Source organism: Aegilops tauschii, chromosome 7, assembly GCF_002575655.3.
Source record: "Aegilops tauschii subsp. strangulata cultivar AL8/78 chromosome 7, Aet v6.0, whole genome shotgun sequence".
NCBI lineage: Eukaryota > Viridiplantae > Streptophyta > Magnoliopsida > Poales > Poaceae > Aegilops > Aegilops tauschii.
In genome coordinates, this window is record NC_053041.3 from 180,195,030 (window position 1) to 180,214,272 (window position 19,243).

Genomic DNA, 19,243 nt, shown 5'->3' on the forward strand with positions numbered 1-19,243 from the left:
TGCGTCATTGATTCACTACGGTCACTAATCTAATCATGTATGATTAGAGTATGACAAATATGACCCCTTAAATGTCCGCAGACATGGGCAGTGACCGGACACTCCTCAAATTAGCACAACTACATCCGGACATCTCATATTAGATTCTCAAATCCATACAAAAACATGCAAACCAAAAACCTACATACCACGTAAATGATCTACCTACTCCTCATGGGAGATGTCGACTATCTCCGTGCACGGCTCTGGGTACATGGGGGGCAGTTGCAGCTCCGGCTGCTTCCCTCCGGCCTCCTCCTCCTTTATCTCCGCGTCGGACGTCGTCTGCTCCTGCCGGAGGAACTGCCGGTTGGCCTCCACATAGGCCTCATCCTAGATGGACTCCAGGATGGCCTGCTGCTCTGGCATCTCCGCGGCTTGGGCGACGGCGAACTCCGCCTCTGCCATGTTGAACCCCAGAGCAGGTTGTTCCGCTTCGTCCTCCTCCGAGTCCGCCACCTCCATCGGCTCCGGTAGCGGTTGTCCCTCCTCCTCCTCCGGCTTCGTCGAGTCCAGAGGTAGCTCGACAGCGGCACGTGCGGCGCGCCTCGCCTGGATCTCCTCCGTGATCTGCCTCCGGCGCTCCAGCGTGAACATAGCGTACGCCGTGATCTTGCGCCGGCCCATGGCGATGTAGGAGAGCATGGGAGATTAGGCGGACGGGCTCGGGTGGTGGCGTAGAGAGGGAGGAGGTGGATGGACTAGGGTTGGGGGACGCCGGCCGGCTTAAATAGCCGGATTTGGTTTCCGGCGTCGAGCCGGAGCGGCGCAACGCGACATTCACACCGCGGCGACGGAGGAGGCGTCCGTCGGACCGCCGGGTTTCCGGGCAATTCCGCATAGGACCCCATCGTCAGTCCTACATGGCGGACATGCCCGGACGCCCTCATACCCGCTCCATATTTGAGCTGGATATGAGGGTTTCGGTCAGTCCGGACGTTTGAGGTCCGTTTGAGACGGTCGTCTAGATCAAATTTCATGACTGGTCAGTGATCGGACCGTTTCGCCCGGGTGTTCAGCGAGGGCGCTACCAAGTACAGTAGACATTCCCCCGGGAAAGAAAAGGTACAGTAGTACATTGTGTCGCGAGTGGAAGAAGTAAGTTATCAGGGTTAAGAAGTTGCTGAGACTTATTTAGTTGCTACTACATCGTGCTGGAATCATGCGTCATTGATTCACTACGGTCACTAATCTAATCATGCATGGTTATGCCCCGCAGCAAAATAACCAATCATGGCTGTCTTTTTTTTTGCCATGAACCAATCATGGCTGTCAGAGTAGTACCAGCGGTACTGCTCAGGGGTGGAGGCGCGTACGATCGAGTGGTACAGTCAGTAACAAATTACAACATCCTTCAGAAAAAACTCAGTTAATGGTACTAACAGCTAACGTGGCTAGTACATTGCGTACAGACCCTAAAATTAAAAAAAAGTGCATTGGGTACAGATAAGGACCGACGGAACTGGGCTAAATTGAATAATAATGTTTGTTGAGCTTGTCAACCTATGTAACCTAGCTCTTGAAATGTTCAATTTCATCGCAGATTCCCTGATGAAATTAACTACCGTCGTTATCGACTAATTCTACATACATCGAGATGCGCCTATCCTAGACACAAGCGCATGAATAAAATAGCAGCATGACGGCTGGTGCACGACAAGAGCGCAGAATTTGCCCGGCAAGAATGGATTAGCAAGCTACCGGCAACAAGTCTGCGAGGCCAGGTTACCAGCGGGCACAAAACCCTCAGCTTGATTGGCTGGTACAACTGGGCACAGCGTCATTCATTCTAACTAAACCCCCCGGAACGATTAAGCGCGTGGAACCATTCTAAATGGAGCAGCGGCGTGATCGCTAGTTCGCTACTAGTGTGCTATTCTATGATCCCAGTCGACGGCGATAGCTAGCTACGGACGACAGGGACACTTGCAGTCCGATCGGGCAGGGGCAAAACCGTCCGTCCGCCGGCGCGCGGGTCGCGTCGACATGGGCGCCACCCCGGGCGGGCCGATCGCAATCCGCTTGCGTGCGTAGATATCGTCCACTGTCCAGTACAGTAGTATTTTCTTAATTTCCTGTCCGACGCGTATGATGGAGACGGGCACTGTGCTGCAGGTGTGGACGGACGAAATCACGGCAAGGACGGCGCTCTCATGCCGGGCGAGGACCGAGGACCGAGGAATGTCGATCTTGACCCGTTTCAAATGATCACAGTACTGCTCTACTCCTGCATTTCAGTTGGGCGAAATGGCGGTGATGCATTTACTGCGGGAGGAAGAGCGGCAGCGGCGTACGGGACAAGAAGCTTTCCGTGTCGTGGTCGTGGCAGTTGGTTAGGTGCGTGCCCTTTGGGCGCGGGCAGCCTCTGGGCGGGCTCGATCGCCAACCACTGCGCGCGCGCGGGCGTGGCCCTTTTTTCCGCGCTCGGACATGGCACCGTACGGACCGCCCGGGATGTCGGTGGTGACGCGTATCGTGGCTTCCACACCAAAGTTTTGCACCGCGTCACACACCAAATTTTTGCGCCGCGTCACGCTACATTACTCGAAGGTTGAGTGATTGAGTCTGATCTGGATTCCGGGATACTGCGGGTCTGCTGACATACATCCCAGGCTACAGAGAGGAAGGGAAGGGGGCGCGTGAGGACGTACGGTAGGGCTGGGCGGCACGTGATCCACTGTACAATACAACTGTGCTCTAGCACAGCGAGCCAGGGCGCACGCGGCGAAAGAGAGTTGTTTTTCTTGTCTTCGGCCGCAGCGCCCATCACAACACGTACCGTGAAACTATTCACCTGACCACCTGTGGGATAGCTCCACACGGGTTTGGATCCCTGGGGTAAAGCGAGCCTGCCAACACCAAACAGAGCTGGGTAGCTGGCTGCCATTTGGATATAATCTTTCGTCCCCTTTTATAAAACGACAACTCATCTGTGCCACTACGAGGCCGTCAGAACGAGCGCGACGATGTCAGAACCCCAGATCCAAATCAAGACGCCGCCCCTCAAAGGGTGGGGGCACTTTCGAGCTACCCGTCGCAACACCTCCCGTTGTTCATGTGTTTCACAAAATTCTTCGAAATGCTATTTGATCTTTCGAAGATCCTCAGCAGCCTATTGCTCTTGAAATTTTTGCCTCCTTGCATTATAGTTAATTCCATATGTCCAGTAGTTTTTGTTCACATCGCTTGTCATTGCCATTTTGAGCCTAATGGTTCAATATATCGACTAATACTCACAATCATCAAACGAAACTAGAATTCGTCCTTCCGGCTCAGATGTCATTCTAGACATAAGCTGGTTTCCAGCCAACCAAACCTTGAACAATTATGCAACTAACTCTATCTCATCTTTTGATCAGAGCGTCTGCTTCTGATCCTCCGATTTAGAAATCGTATTTCCTTTGTATTTTATACTTCGAATTATTCAGATGTTTCTATAATCTGATGCCTTTGTATTCTTTCTTCTCTTGGTTGACTACCAATACTCACACCTGATTCTTTGTAGATGTTGGTGCAATATCTTCCTACCTTTGTTTTGGAGATTGTTGACAGAAACAGGTATGGACTGATTTCTTTGCTAGTGCATACAGAGAGAAATAGTCCATACAGAACCGAAGAGAATGTTGTCTCCGGTGCTAGGTTCGAGTAACTTCACCGAAGAATATCTGCTTGCAGAGATGAACGAGCTACATCGGTTGAATATATGTAGACGAGATGATTGATGTGAAGGAATTAACCCCTCGAAAGTTTATTGCTGAAGCGAAGCATATGATTCGGTACTGTCGTCCGAAGAAATTGGCTGCAACGAATGGAAGCCGAAGACAAAGTGAAGACGTAGTATTCATTTCATTGTTCTTCCTTCATTCATTTGAGTCATAGGACCTCCATACTATTAAGAGGGGTATAGGTTCTCGAAGCTTAGATCCGCTGTGATGTTGGGGAACGTAGTAATTTCAAAAAATTTCCTACGCACACGCAAGATCATGGTGATGCATAGCAACGAGAGGGGAGAGTGTCGTCTACATACCCTCGTAGACCGAAAGCGGAAGCGTTATAACAACGCGGTTGATGTAGTCGTACGTCTTCACGATCGACCGATCTCAGCACCGAAGGTACGGCACCTCCGCGGACTGCACACGTTCAGCTCGGCGACGTCCCGCGAACTCACGATCCAGTAGAGCTTCGAGGGAGAGCTCCGTCAGCACGACGGCGTGATGACGGTGATGATGATGCTACCGACGCAGGGCTTCGCCTAAGCACCGCTACGATATGACCGAGGTGGAATATGGTGGAGGGGGGCACCGCACACGGCTAAAAGATCAACAGATCAACTTGTGTGTCTATGGGGTGCCCCCTTCCCCCGTATATAAAGGAGTGGGGAAGGGGGAGGGCTGGCCCTCTATGGCGTGCCCTGGAGGAGTCCTACTCCCACTGGGAGCAGGATTCCCCCCTTCCCTAGTTGGACTAGGAGAGAAGGAAGGGGGAGAGAGGGAGGAAGGAAAGGGGGGCGTCGCCCCTCCTCCTAGTCCAATTCGGACCAGAGGGAGAGGGGGCGCGCGGCCTGCCATGGTTTCCTCTCTCTCTCCACTATGACCCAATAAGGCCCATACACTTACCGGGGGGGGGGGGGGGGTCCGGTAACCTCCCGATACTCCGGTAAAATCCCGATTTCAACCGGAACCATTCCGATGTCCAAATATAGTCGTCCAATATATCGATCTTTATGTCTTGACAATTTCAAGACTCCTCGTCATGTCCGTGATCATATCCGGGACTCTGAACTATCTTCGGTACATCAAAACACATAAACTCATAATACCGATCATCACCGAATGTTAAGCGTGCGGATCCTACGGGTTCGAGAACTATGTAGACATGACCGAGACACGTCTCCGGTCAATAACCAATAGCGGAACCTGGATGCTCATATTGGTTCCTACATATTCTACGAAGATCTTTATCAGTCAAACCGCATAACAACATACGTTGTTCCCTTTGTCATCGGTATGTTACTTTCCCGAGATTCGATCGTCGGTATCTCAATACCTAGCTCAATCTCGTTACCGGCAAGTCTCTTTACTCGTTTTGTAATGCATCATCCCGCAACTAACTCATTAGTTGCATTGCTTGCAAGGCTTATAGTGATGTGCATTACCGAGAGGGCCCAGAGATACCTCTCCGACAATCGGAGTGACAAATCCTAATCTCGATCTATGCCAACTCAACAAGTACCATCGGAGACACCTGTAGAGCACCTTTATAATCACCCAGTTACGTTGTGACATTTGGTAGAACACAAAGTGTTCCTCTGGTAATCGGGAGTTGCATAATCTGATAGTCATAGGAACATGTATAAGTCATGAAGAAAGCAATAGCAGTAAACTAAAATGATCAAGTGCTAAGCTAACGGAATGGGTCAAGTCAATCACATCATTCTCCTAATGATGTGATCCCGTTTATCAAATGACAACTCATGTCTATGGCTAGGAAACTTAACCATCTCTGATCAACGAGCTAGTCAAGTAGAGGCATACTAGTGACACTCTGTTTGTCTATGTATTCACACATGTATTATGTTTCCGGTTAATACAATTCTAGCATGAATAATAAACATTTATCATGAAATAAGGAAATAAATAATAACTTTATTATTGCCTCTAGGGCATATTTCCTTCAGTCTCCCACTTGCACTAGAGTCAATAATCTAGATTACACAGTAATGATTCTAACACCCATGGAGTCTCGGTGCTGATCATGTTTTGCTCGTGAGAGAGGCTTAGTCAACGGGTCTGCAATATTCAGATCCGTATGTATCTTGCAAATCTCTATGTCTCCCACCTGGACTTGATCGCGGATGGAATTGAAGTGTCTTTTGATGTGCTTGGTTCTCTTGTGAAATCTGGATTCCTTTGCCAAGGCAATTGCACCAGTATTGTCACAAAAGATTTTCATTGGACGCGATGCACTAGGTATCACACCTAGATCGGATATGAACTCCTTCATCCAGACTCCTTCATTTGCTACTTCCGAAGCAGCTATGTACTCCACTTCACACGTAGATCCCGCCACGACGCTTTGTTTAGAACTGCACCAACTGACAGCTCCACCGTTCAATATAAACACGTATCCAGTTTGCGATTTAGAATTGTCCGGATCAGTGTCAAAGCTTGCATCGACGTAACCATTTACGACGAGCTCTTTGTCACCTCCATAAACGATAAACATATCCTTAGTCCTTTTCAGGTATTTCAGGATGTTCTTGACCGCTGTCCAGTGATCCACTCCTGGATTACTTTGGTACCTCCCTGCTAAACTAATAGCAAGGCACACATCAGGTTTGGTACACAACATTGCATACATGATAGAGCCTATGGCTGAAGCATAGGGAACACTTTTCATTTTCTCTCTATCTTCTGCAGTGGTCGGGCATTGAGTCTGACTCAACTTCACACCTTGTAACACAGGCAAGAACCCTTTCTTTGCTTGGTCCATTTTGAACTTCTTCAAAACTTTATCAAGGTATGTGCTTTGTGAAAGTCCAATTAAGCGTCTTGATCTATCTCTATAGATCTTGATGCCCAAGATATAAGCAGCTTCACCAAGGTCTTTCACAGAAAAACTCTTATTCAAGTATCCTTTTATGCTATCCAGAAATTCTATATCATTTCCAATCAACAATATGTCATCCACATATAATATTAGAAATGCTACAGAGCTCCCACTCACTTTCTTGTAAATACAGGCTTCTCCAAAAGTCTGTATAAAACGATATGCTTTGATCACACTATCAAAACGTTTATTCCAACTCCGAGAGGCTTGCACCAGTCCATAAATGGATCGCTGGAGCTTGCATACTTTGTTAGCACTTTTTGGATCGACAAAACCTTCTGGTTGCATCATATACAACTCTTCTTCTAGAAATCCATTCAGGAATGCAGTTTTTACATCCATTTGCCAAATTTCATAATCATAAAATGCGGCAATTGCTAACATGATTCGGACAGACTTAAGCATCGCTACGGGTGAGAAAGTCTCATCGTAGTCAACCCCTTGAACTTGTCGAAAACCTTTCGCAACAAGTCGAGCTTTGTAGACAGTAACATTACCGTCAGCGTCAGTCTTCTTCTTGAAGATCCATTTATTTTCTATGGCTTGCCGATCATCGGGCAAGTCAACCAAAGTCCACACTTTGTTCTCATGGATCCCATCTCAGATTTCATGGCTTCAAGCCATTTTGCGGAATCTGGGCTCACCATCACTTCTTCATAGTTCGTAGGTTCGCCATGGTCAAGTAACATGACCTCCAGAACAGGATTACCGTACCACTCTGGTGCGGATCTTACTCTGGTAGACCTACGAGGTTTGATAGTAACTTGATCTGAAGTTTCATGATCAATATCATTAGCTTCCTCACTAATTGGTGTAGGTGTCACAGGAACCGGCTTCTGTGATGAACTACTTTCCAATAAGGGAGCAGGTACAGTTACCTCATCAAGTTCTACTTTCCTCTCACTCACTTCTTTCGAGAGAAACTCCTTCTCTAGAAAGGATACATTCTTAGCAACAAATGTATTGCCTTCGGATCTGTGATAGAAGGTGTACCCAACAGTCTCCTTTGGGTATCCTATGAAGACACATTTCTCCGATTTGGGTTCGAGCTTCTTAGGTTGAAGCTTTTTCACATAAGCATCGCAGCCCCAAACTTTAAGAAACAACAACTTTGGTTTCTTGCCAAACCACAGTTCATAAGGCGTCGTCTCAACGGATTTAGATGGTGCCCTATTTAACGTGAATGCAGCCGTCTATAAAGCATAACCCCAAAATGATAGCGGTAAATCGGTAAGAGACATCATAGATCGCACCATATCCAGTAAAGTACGATTACGACGTTCGGACACACCATTACGCTGTGGTGTTCCGGGTGGCGTGAGTTGCGAAAATATTCCGCATTGTTTTGAATGAAGACCAAACTCGTAACTCAAATATTCTCCTCCATGATCAGATCGTAGAAACTTTATTTTCTTGTTACGATGATTTTCCACTTCACTCTGAAATTCTTTGAACTTTTTAAATGTTTCAGACTTATGTTTCATTAAGTAGATATACCCATATCTGCTCAAATCATCTGTGAAGGTGAGAAAATAACGATACCCGCCGCGAGCCTCAATATTCATCGGACCACATACATCAGTATGTATGATTTCCAACAAATCTGTTGCTCGCTCCATTGTTCCGGAGAACGGCGTTTTAGTCATCTTGCCCATGAGACATGGTTCGCAAGTACCAAGTGATTCATAATCAAGTGATTCCAAAAGTCCATCAGTATGGAGTTTCTTCATGCGCTTTACACCAATATGATCCAAACGGCAGTGCCACAATTAAGTTGCACTATCATTATCAACTCTGCATCTTTTGGCTTCAACATTATGAATATGTGTATCACTACTATCGAGATTCATTAAAAATAGACTACTCTTCAAGGGTGCATGACCATAAAAGATATTACTCATATAAATAGAACAACCATTATTCTCAGATTTAAATGAATAACCGCCTCGCATCAAACAAGATCCAGATATAATGTTCATGCTCAACGCTGGCACCAAATAACAATTATTCAGGTCTAAAACTTATCCCGAAGGTAGATGTAGAGGTAGTGTGCCGACAGCGATCACATCGACTTTGGAACCATTTCCCATGCGCATCGTCACCTCGTCCTTAGCCAATCTTTGCTTAATCCGTAGTCCCCGTTTCAGTTGCAAATATTAGCAACAGAACCAGTATCAAATACCCAGGTGCTACTGCGAGCTTTAGTAAGGTACACATCAATAACATGTATATCACATATACCTTTGTTCACCTTGCCATCCTTCTTATCCGCCAAATACTTGGGGCAGTTCCGCTTCCAGTGACCAGTCCCTTTGCAGTAGAAGCCCTCAGTCTCAGGCTTAGGTCCAGATTTGGGTTTCTTCTCCTGAGCAGCAACTTGCTTGCTGTTCTTCTTGAAGTTCCCCTTCTTCTTCCCTTTACCCTTTTTCTTGAAACTGGTGGTCTTGTTAACCATCAACACTTGATGCTCCTTTTTGATTTCTACCTCCGCAGCCTTTAGCATCGCGAAGAGCTAGGGAATTGTCTTATCCATCCCCTGCATGTTATAGTTCATCACAAAGCTCTTATAGCTTGATGGCAGTGATTGAAGAATTCTATCAATGACACTATCATCCGGAAGATTAACTCCCAGTTGAATCAAGTGATTGTTATACCCAGACATTTTGAGTATATGTTCACTGACATAACTATTCTCCTCCATCTTACAGCTGTAGAACTTATTGGAGACTTCATATCTCTCAATCCGGGCATTTGCTTGAAATATTAACTTCAACTCCTGTAACATCTCATATGCTCCATGACGTTCAAAACGTCGTTGAAGTCCCGGTTCTAAGCCGTAAAGCATGGCACACTGAAATATCGAGTAGTCATCAGCTTTGCTCTGCCTGACGTTCATAACATCTGGTGTTGCTCCTGCAGTGGGTTTGGCACCCAGCGGTGCTTCCAGGATGTTATTCTTCTGTGCAACAATGAGGATAATCCTCAAGTTACGGACCCAGTCTGTGTAATTGCTACCATCATCTTTCAACTTTGCTTTCTCAAGGAACGCATTAAAATTCAACGGAACAACAACACGGGCCATCTATCTACAACAACATAGACATGTAAAAATACTATCAGGTACTAAGTTCATGATAAATTAAAGTTCAATTAATCAAATTACTTAAGAACTCCCACTTAGATAGACATCCCTCTAATCATCTAAGTGATCACGTGATCCATATCAACTAAGCCATGTCCGATCATCACGTGAGATGGAGTAGTTTTCAATGGTGAATATCACTATGTTGATCATATCTACTATATGATTCACGCTCGACCTTTCGGTCTCAGTGTTCCAAGGCCATATCTGCATATGCTAGGCTCGTCAAGCTTAACCGGAGTATTTTTGCGTGTGCAAAACTGGTTTGCACCCGTTGTATGTGAACATAGAGCTTATCACACCCGATCATCACATGGTGTCTCGGCACGACGAACTTTGGCAACGGTGCATACTTAGGGAGAACACTTGTACCTTGAAATTTAGTGAGAGATCATCTTATAATGCTACCGTCAATCAAAGCAGAATAAGATGCATAAAGGATAAACATCACATGCAATCAATATAAGTGATATGATATGGCCATCATCATCTTGTGCCTTTGATCTCCTTCTCCAAAGCACCGTCATGATCACCATCGTCATCGTCGCGACACCTTGATCTCCATCGTAGCATCGTTGTCGTCTCGCTAACTATTGCTTCTATGACTATCGCTACCGCTTAGTGATAAAGTAAAGTAATTACAGTGCGATTGCATTGCATACAATAAAGCGACAACCATATGGCTCCTGCCAGTTTCCGATAACTCTGTTACAAAACATGATCATCTCATACAATAAAATATAGCATCATGCCTTGACCATATCGCATCACAACATGCCCTGCAAAAACAAGTTAGACGTCCTCTACTTTGTTGTTGCAAGTTTTACGTGGCTGCTACGGGCTGAGCAAGAACCGTTCTTACCTACGCATCAAAACCACAATGATATTTCGTCAAGTTAGTGCTGTTTTAACCTTCAACAAGGACCGGGCGTAGTCACACTTGGTTCAACTAAAGTTGGAGAAACTGACACCCGCCAGCCACCTGTGTGCAAAGCACGTCGGTAGAACCAGTCTCGCGTAAGCGTACGCGTAATGTCGGTCCGGGCCGCTTCATCCAACAATACCGCCGAACCAAAGTATGACATGCTGGTAAGCAGTATGACTTGTATCGCCCACAACTCACTTGTGTTCTACTCGTGCATATAACATCTACGCATAAACTTGGCTCGGATGCCATTGTTGGGGAACATAGTAATTTCAAAAAAATTCCTACACACACTCAAGATCATGGTGATGCATAGCAACGAGAGGGGAGAGTGTCATCTACGTACCCTCGTAGACCGAAAGCAGAAGCGTTATAACAACGCGGTTGATGTAGTCATACGTCTTCACGATCGACCGATCTCAGCACCGAAGGTACGGCACCTCCGCGGACTGCACACGTTCAGCTCGGCGACGTCCCGCGAACTCACGATCCAGTAGAGCTTCGAGGGAGAGTTCCGTCAGCACGACGGCGTGATGACGGTGATGATGATGCTACTGACGCAGGGCTTCTCCTAAGCACCGCTACGATATGACCGAGGTGGAATATGGTGGAGGGGGGCACCGCACACGGCTAAAAGATCAACAGATCAACTTATGTGTCTATGGAGTGCCCCCTTCCCCCGTATATAAAGGAGTGGAGGAGGGGGGAGGGCCGTCCCTCTATGGCGCACCCTGGAGGAGTCCTACTCCCACCGGGAGTAGGATTCCCCCTTCCCTAGTTGGACTAGGAGAGAAGGAAGGGGGAGAGAGGGAGGAAGGAAAGGGGGCGCCGCCCCCCTCCTAGTCCAATTCGGACCAGAGGGAGAGGGGGCGCGCGGCCTGCCCTGGTCTCCTCTCCCTCTCTCCACTATGGCCCAATAAGGCCCATACACTTACCGGGGGGCTCCGGTAACCTCCCGGTACTCCGATAAAATCCCGATTTCACCCGGAACCATTCCGATGTCCAAATATAGTCGTCCAATATATCGATCTTTATGTCTCGACCATTTCGAGACTCCTCGTCATGTCCGTGATCATATCCGGGACTCCGAACTATCTTCGGTACATCAAAACACATAAACTCATAATACCGATCATCACCGAACGTTAAGCGTGCGGACCCTACGGGTTCGAGAACTATGTAGACATGACTGAGACACGTCTCCGATCAATAACCAATAGCGGAACCTGGATGCTCATATTGGTTCCTACATATTCTACGAAGATCTTTATCGGTCAAATCGCATAACAACATACGTTGTTCCCTTTGTCATCGGTATGTTACTTGCCCGAGATTCGATCGTCGGTATCTCAATGCCTAGCTCAATCTCGTTACCGGCAAGTCTCTTTACTCGTTCTGTAATGCATCATCCCGCAACTAACTCATTAGTTGCATTGCTTGCAAGGCTTATAGTGATGTGCATTAGCGAGAGGGCCCAAAGATACCTCGCCGACAATTGGAGTGACAAATCCTAATCTCGATCTATGCCAACTCAACAAGTACCATCGGAGACACCTGTAGAGCACCTTTATAATCACCCAATTACGTTGTGACGTTTGGTAGCACACAAAGTGTTCCTCTGGTAATCGGGAGTTGCATAATCTGATAGTCATAGGAACATGTATAAGTCATGAAGAAAGCAATAGCAGTAAACTAAAACGATCAAGTGCTAAGCTAATGGAATGGGTCAAGTCAATCACATCATTCTCCTAATGTTGTGATCCCGTTTATCAAATGACAACTCATGTCTATGGCTAGGAAACTTAACCATCTTTGATCCACGAGCTAGTCAAGTAGAAGCATACTAGTGACACTCTGTTTGTCTATGTATTCACACATGTATTATGTTTCCGGTTAATACAATTCTAGCATGAATAATAAACATTTATCATGAAATAAGGAAATAAATAATAACTTTATTATTGCCTCTAGGGCATATTTCCTTTATGTGATACTTAGCCCAAAACCTATGAAAGATGCAAGAGAAATTTCTTTATGCTCCGAATGATTACCTGGCAGCAGTAGACGTTGTTCTTTGTGCTGCAGGAGATATCTTTCGGACTGATGAGTTAGCATTACTTGCCCCGCAAGAAATGTTACCGTTGTGCTCAAATTTCCGACCGTTGGACTCATGTCGTTCAGTGATTGGCTGCTTGTCGTGTCCAATTTGCTCTTTTCCCATCAGGGAAGGTTGCGGCTATAAATAGCCACCCCGCTCCAACATTGTCTGTTGGCTGCTCCGCTTGAGATTTCTGAGAAGATTGATTTGAGCAACCCCTCTCCGAGTGATTTGAGTTTAAGATCCACCGAGAGAAAAATCAAGAGCCCAAACTTAGACAGTGGTTTAGCATCACAGTAATTCTGAGTTAGAGTTCTTGTACCTATTACTCTTGAGAGTTGTGCACTCTCTAGATGGATAGGTTTCGACTCGAGTGTTGAAGAGTTGTTGTCTTCACCGAGCTACATCTTCAGCAACCAAGAGTGATTGTGGTTCATGAAGGTTGACCGAAGGTTTGGAGATCGCTGACAAGGATCTACCACGAGTGAAATCAACTGGAGTCTGATCAGCTTCGAGTTGAAGGAGAATAGGGTGAAGAAAGTTTATCTTCTGTGTTAAGTCACAACCCCTCCAACCAGACGTAGCCCTTTGGCAGAAGGGTGAACTGGTCTACCAAATCTCTCTGTCGCCATCGAGCACCACTGGTTCAGTCTACTTTACTGCAATTCCTTCAGCAATTTACATTCGTGCTCGGTATCGATAGTTTATCTGATCAGTTTCATTTATTGAAGTTTACTTTTGCATCTGCCTTTGCTGTCATTCACTTGAGTTAATCTTCGTATCTCATCCTTTTGCATTTTCATCATTCTGTTTAGCCATCCGCGTTTCACCTCGGTTAACCATCTTGCATATCTCTCACCACCCGCATCATGTTTTGTTTCGTTCTATTGCATCTGTTTGCATGTTGCATTAATCTCATCGTAGTTAAACCTGTGATTTCCCAAGCTCGTACTGTTATCACCTCTTTCATCGAGGAATATGCTTCTGAAGAAGAAGATTGGGATCGGTTTCAAAACATTCAAAAGAATTTTTGAATCTCCCATTCACCCCCTCTGGTGGATATACTCTCGGTCCTAACAATTGGTATCGGAGTAGGTTCTCCCTAGCTCTGTTTATTAAAGGTCTAACGTCCTTGGAGTTTTGAGTATGGCGTATGCAGGTAGATCCTCGCACTCTGAAAGGTTTCCTATTTTCGATGGAAATGACTATATCTTCTGGAAGGAAAGAATGAGAAACAGAATTCAAGCTATCAATTTTGATCAGTGGCAGATTGTGGAAAATGGATACACCATTCAGCAACCAGATGATCGACAAAGCAAATCTATAGTTGGATTCTCAAGCAAAAGATATCATCTATTGCAGTCTGTCAAAAGACATTTTACTTCGATTCCAAAAGCTCGACACTACAAAGCAACACTGGGATGCCATAAAAAATGCTCATGAAGAATTCATCGCCAGAACGGATCCCCACACTCAAATGCTTCGTGCCATGTTTGCTAGGTTCAGAAGTCTGCGTAAGGAATGTGCTATGGACCTCACCGACCGATTGACAAACATTGTTGAAAGATGATACGTCTCCAACGTATCTATAATTTTTGATTGTTCCATGCTATTATATTATCTGTTTTGGATGTTTTATATGCATTATTATGCTATTTTATATGATTTTTTGGACTAACCTATTAACCTAGAGCCCAGTGCCAGTTCCTGTTTTTTCCCCTTGTTTTAGAGTTTCGCAGAAAAGGAATACCAAATGGAGTCCAAACGGAATGAAACTTTCGCGATGATTTTTCTTGGGCCAAAAGACACCCAGAGGACTTGGAGTGCATGTCAGGAAATCCACGAGGCGGCCATAAGGACGGAGGGCATGCCCAGGGGGGCAGGGCGCGCCCCCACCCTTGTGGGCCCCTCGTGACTCCACCGACCTATTTTTTCCACCTATATATTCTCAAATATTCCAAAACCTACCAGGAGAGCCACAAAAACACTTTTCCACCGCCGCAACCTTCTATACCCGTGAGATCCCATCTAGGGGCCTTTTTCAGCGTCCCGCCGGAGGGGGACTCGATCATGGAGGGATTCTACATCAACACCATTGCCTCTCCGATGAAGCTTGAGTAGTTTACCTCGGACCTACGGGTCCATAGCTAGTAGCTAGATGGCTTCTTCTCTCTCTCTTTAATTCTCAATACCATGTTCTCCTCCATGTTCTTGGAGATCTATCCGATGTAATACTTTTTTGCGGTGTGTTTGACGAGATCCGATGAATTGTGGATTTATGATCAGCTTATCTATGAATATTATTTGAATCTCCTTTGAATTCTTATATGCATGATTTGATATCTTTGCAAGTCTCTTCGAACTATCGATTTGGTTTGGCCAACTAGATTGGTTTTTCTTGCAATGGAGAAGTGCTTAGCTTTGGGTTCAATCTTGCGGTGCTCGATCCCAGTGACAGAAGGGGAACCGACATGTATTGTATTGTTTCCATCGAGGATAACAAGATGGGGTTTTCATCATATTGCTTAAGTTTATCCCGCTACATCATGTCATCTTACTTAATGTGTTACTCTATTCTTATGAACTTAATACTCTAGATGCAGGCAGGAGTCGGTCGATGTGTGGAGTAATAGTAGTAGATGCAGGCAGGAGTCGGTCTACTTGATACGGACGTGATGCCTATGTTCATCATCATTGCCTTAGATATCATCATAACTTTGCGCTTTTCTATCAATTTCTCGGCAGTAATTTGTTTACCCACCGTAATAATTTCTATCTTGAGAGAAGCCTCTAGTGAAACCTATGCCCCCGGGTCTACTTTCCATCATATAAGTTTCTGATCTATAATTTTAGTTTCCTATTTACATCCTTTGCAATCTTTTACTTTTCGTTCCATAAACCAAAAATACCAAAAAAAATACTTTACCGATTATCCATCTCTATCAGATCTCACTTTGCAAATAACCGTGAAGGGATTGACAACCCCTTTATCGCGTTGGGTGCAAGTTGGTGTTTGTTTGTGCAGGTATTCAGTGACTTGTGCGTTGTCTCCTACTGGATTGATACCTTGGTTCTCAAAACCGAGGGGAATACTTACTCTACTTTGCTGCATCACCCTTTCCTCTTCAAGGAAAAAACCAACGCAAACTCAAGAAGTAGCAGGAAGAATTTCTGGCGCCGTTGCTAGGGAGATCTACGCCAAGCCAAGACATACTAAGTACCCATCATAAACTCTCATCTCTCACATTACATTATTTGCCATTCGCCTCCCATTTTCCTCTCCCCCACTTCTAAAACGATTTTTGAAAAGATTTGCCTTTTCTTCGCCTCTCTTCTGCTCGTCTTCTTCGTTTGCCTTTTGATTGCTCGTCTGCTAGTTTTGTTTGCTGCCACCATGTCTGAAATTGGGGAGGTTATCACTGAAAAAGATAGTAGTAATGATGAGGGAAACTTTGATACTAATTCTAATCCTCATGAAGAATCCACTATCTTGCACGCAGAAAAATTTCGCATTGGTAGCGGAAATATTATTGGAAAAGGGGTTATTCAAGATTTCTTTACTTGTGTCGGTGCACTTCCCACTTTGGGTGGGTCTATTCTTCATAAAACTAGTAGTCTCGCGGATGCTATATCTTTGCTCATAGTTGAACTTGAAAGACAATTTGTTCATATGCATCCATCCATTCAAAGGATTTTTCTAGAATTTTCTAATATTGAGCATTTTTCTGTTAAGCGCGCCGCCAGTATATTCCTAGCACATGAGTTTAGATTTATTATGAATGAAGCTAGTGAAATTTTCGTGCATTATAAAGTAGATGGTGGTCGTCCTCCCATAGAAGTAATTCTCTTTAATCAAGAGGACGTAATGCGTTTGCGATCTTTAGATCATGTTGCTTATAATGAAAATTTAAGAAAGAGGGTCCCTACTGATGTTTTAGTTAATAAGATTTTCGAACTTAATGATAATTTCGCTATACAAAACAACTGATTGGGATTTTCTCTTTGTCAAAAGCTCATGACTTTTTGTCAAAAAATGCTGATAATGATGAGTTGGTCATACAATATGAAGGGCCGAAGGAGGAACCAATTCCTCCCGAAATCGATCTTGGGGATTCTTATCCTATTGAAAATTTAGCCCTTTGATTACTTTTGCTTGCCTAAAAGAAAACTTGATGTGGAACGAAGAGAATATGAGATGAGTTTTCGAGATTTGCCTTATCATTATTATGATTACATCTAGATCTATTCTCGTTTTATGCCTAGCTAAGGGCGTTAAACAGTAGCGCTTGTTGGGAGGCAACCGAATTTATTTTTTGTTTTTGCCTTTTAGGTTCTGTTTTGCAATAAATATTTCATCTAGCTTCTGGTTAGATGTGGTTTTATGTTTTTAATTAGTGTTTGTGCCAAGTAAGACCTTTGGGATAGCTTACGGTGATAGTTGATTTGATCTTGCTGAAAAACAGAAACTTTTGCGCTGAGGAAAACAATTCTCATTTTTAGCAGAAGCGTGATAAAATACTGATTCTTTTTGCAGAATTTTAATAAACAAATTGCTTAGGTAGTCCTATTTTTTCAGAATTTTTGGAGTTACAGAAGTATTCTAAATATCCAGATTGCTACAGACTATTCTGTTTTTGACAGATTCTGTTTTCTATGTGTTGTTTGCTTATTTTGATGAATCTATTGCTCGTATCGGGGGGGGGGGGGGGTATGAACCATGGGAAAGTTAGAATACAGTAGATATTACACCAATATAAATAAAGAATGAGTTCACAATAGTACCAAAAGTGGTGATTTATTTTCTTATACTAACGGAACTTATGAGATATTCTGTTGAGTTTTGTGTTGTGAAGTTTTCAAGTTTTGGGTAAGGATTTGATGGACTATGGAATAAAGAGTGGCAAGAGCCTAAGCTTGGGGATGCCCAAGGCACCCCAAGGTAATATTCAGGGATAACCAAGAGCCAAAGCTTGGGGATGAGGGAGTCCTGGACTAAGGGGTCCTCGGGCGTCTGGTCTGTTATCCATTGGGCCGGACTGATGGGCTGTGAAGACATGAAGGCCGAAGATTGTACCCGTGTCCGGATTGGACTCTACTTGGCGTGGAGGGCAAGCTTGGCGACCGACGATGAAGATTCCTTCTTATGTAACCGACTCTATGTAACCCTAGATTCCCCCCGGTGTCTATATAAACCGGAGGGGTTAGTCCGGAAAGGATATTCATGACCATAGTCATACATGCTAGGCTTTTAGGGTTTAGCCATTACGATCTCGTGGTAGATAAACTCTTGTAATACTCATATCCATCAAGATCAATCAAGCAGGAAGTAGGGTATTACCTCCATAGAGAGGTCCCGAACCTGGGTAAAATATCGTGTCCCCCGTCTCCTGTTACCATCGATCCTAGACGCACAGTTCGGGACCCCCTACCCGAGATCCGCCGGTTTTGACACTGACATTGGTGCTTTCATTGAGAGTTCCACTATGCCGTTGATGAAAGGCTCGATGGATCGCCTTGTCCTTAAAGACAACATCACCTCCGGGGGAGCTCTGGCCCCAGGCCAAACCCTCCGGCTGGGCGGCTTTACTATGATCGCCCGTTCGGCCGTCGAGCCGACGATGACCTCTCGGGCCATCGAAAACCCCCTTTGCATTAACTCCAAGCACTCCAAGCAGATGGATCCGACAGAGTTTTCATCTTTGAACAAACTCCTAGATTGCATCGTCGCTTTGGGAATCGCCACAGACTATGATCGGATCGGGCCTAAAACCAATCAAGGAGAAATCAAGGCCCCACCGGTCACCCACCAGATTGTGGTAGTCGTGGAGCAGGACGGCGAGTCTTCTTCTATATCGAAGACGGACTATGTTCGGATCGCTGTTCAGGAAGAGCCGGATACTCACCCGCGAAAGGATGCGACCAGCCCTCCGAACATAGCATCGGACGGCGGTCCTAAACAATCAGAAGATATTCCGAAACCCGGACTGTTAAGCCTGGAAGGTCGTCAGACTCCGGATAATCGGTCAGGTCGAGGTTGGGATTTAATTGAGAGTTCCACTGTGCCGTCAACGAGAGGTTTGATGGCCCCTCCGATCGTCTAGTGACGCTGTCCAAGGAGAAACCTTCCTCCCCGGACAGATTTTCGTATTCGACGGCTTCGTATTGCGGGCCAACTCGCTTGGCCATCTGGAGCAGATTGATAGCTACGCCCCTGGCCACTAGGTCAGATTTGGAAGCTTGAACTACGTCGCGGATATCCGTGGAGACTTGATCTTCGATGGATTCGAGACCGCGGCGATCGCTCCCCCTCGCCCCGATGAACATGACTTAAATCTGTCATGGGATCACATCCAGGAGATGGCTCCTGTTGCTGCAACGACCTTAGAACCGGAGCAGATCGTGCCATCCGAGGCCGTAGAGTCTGTGGTGT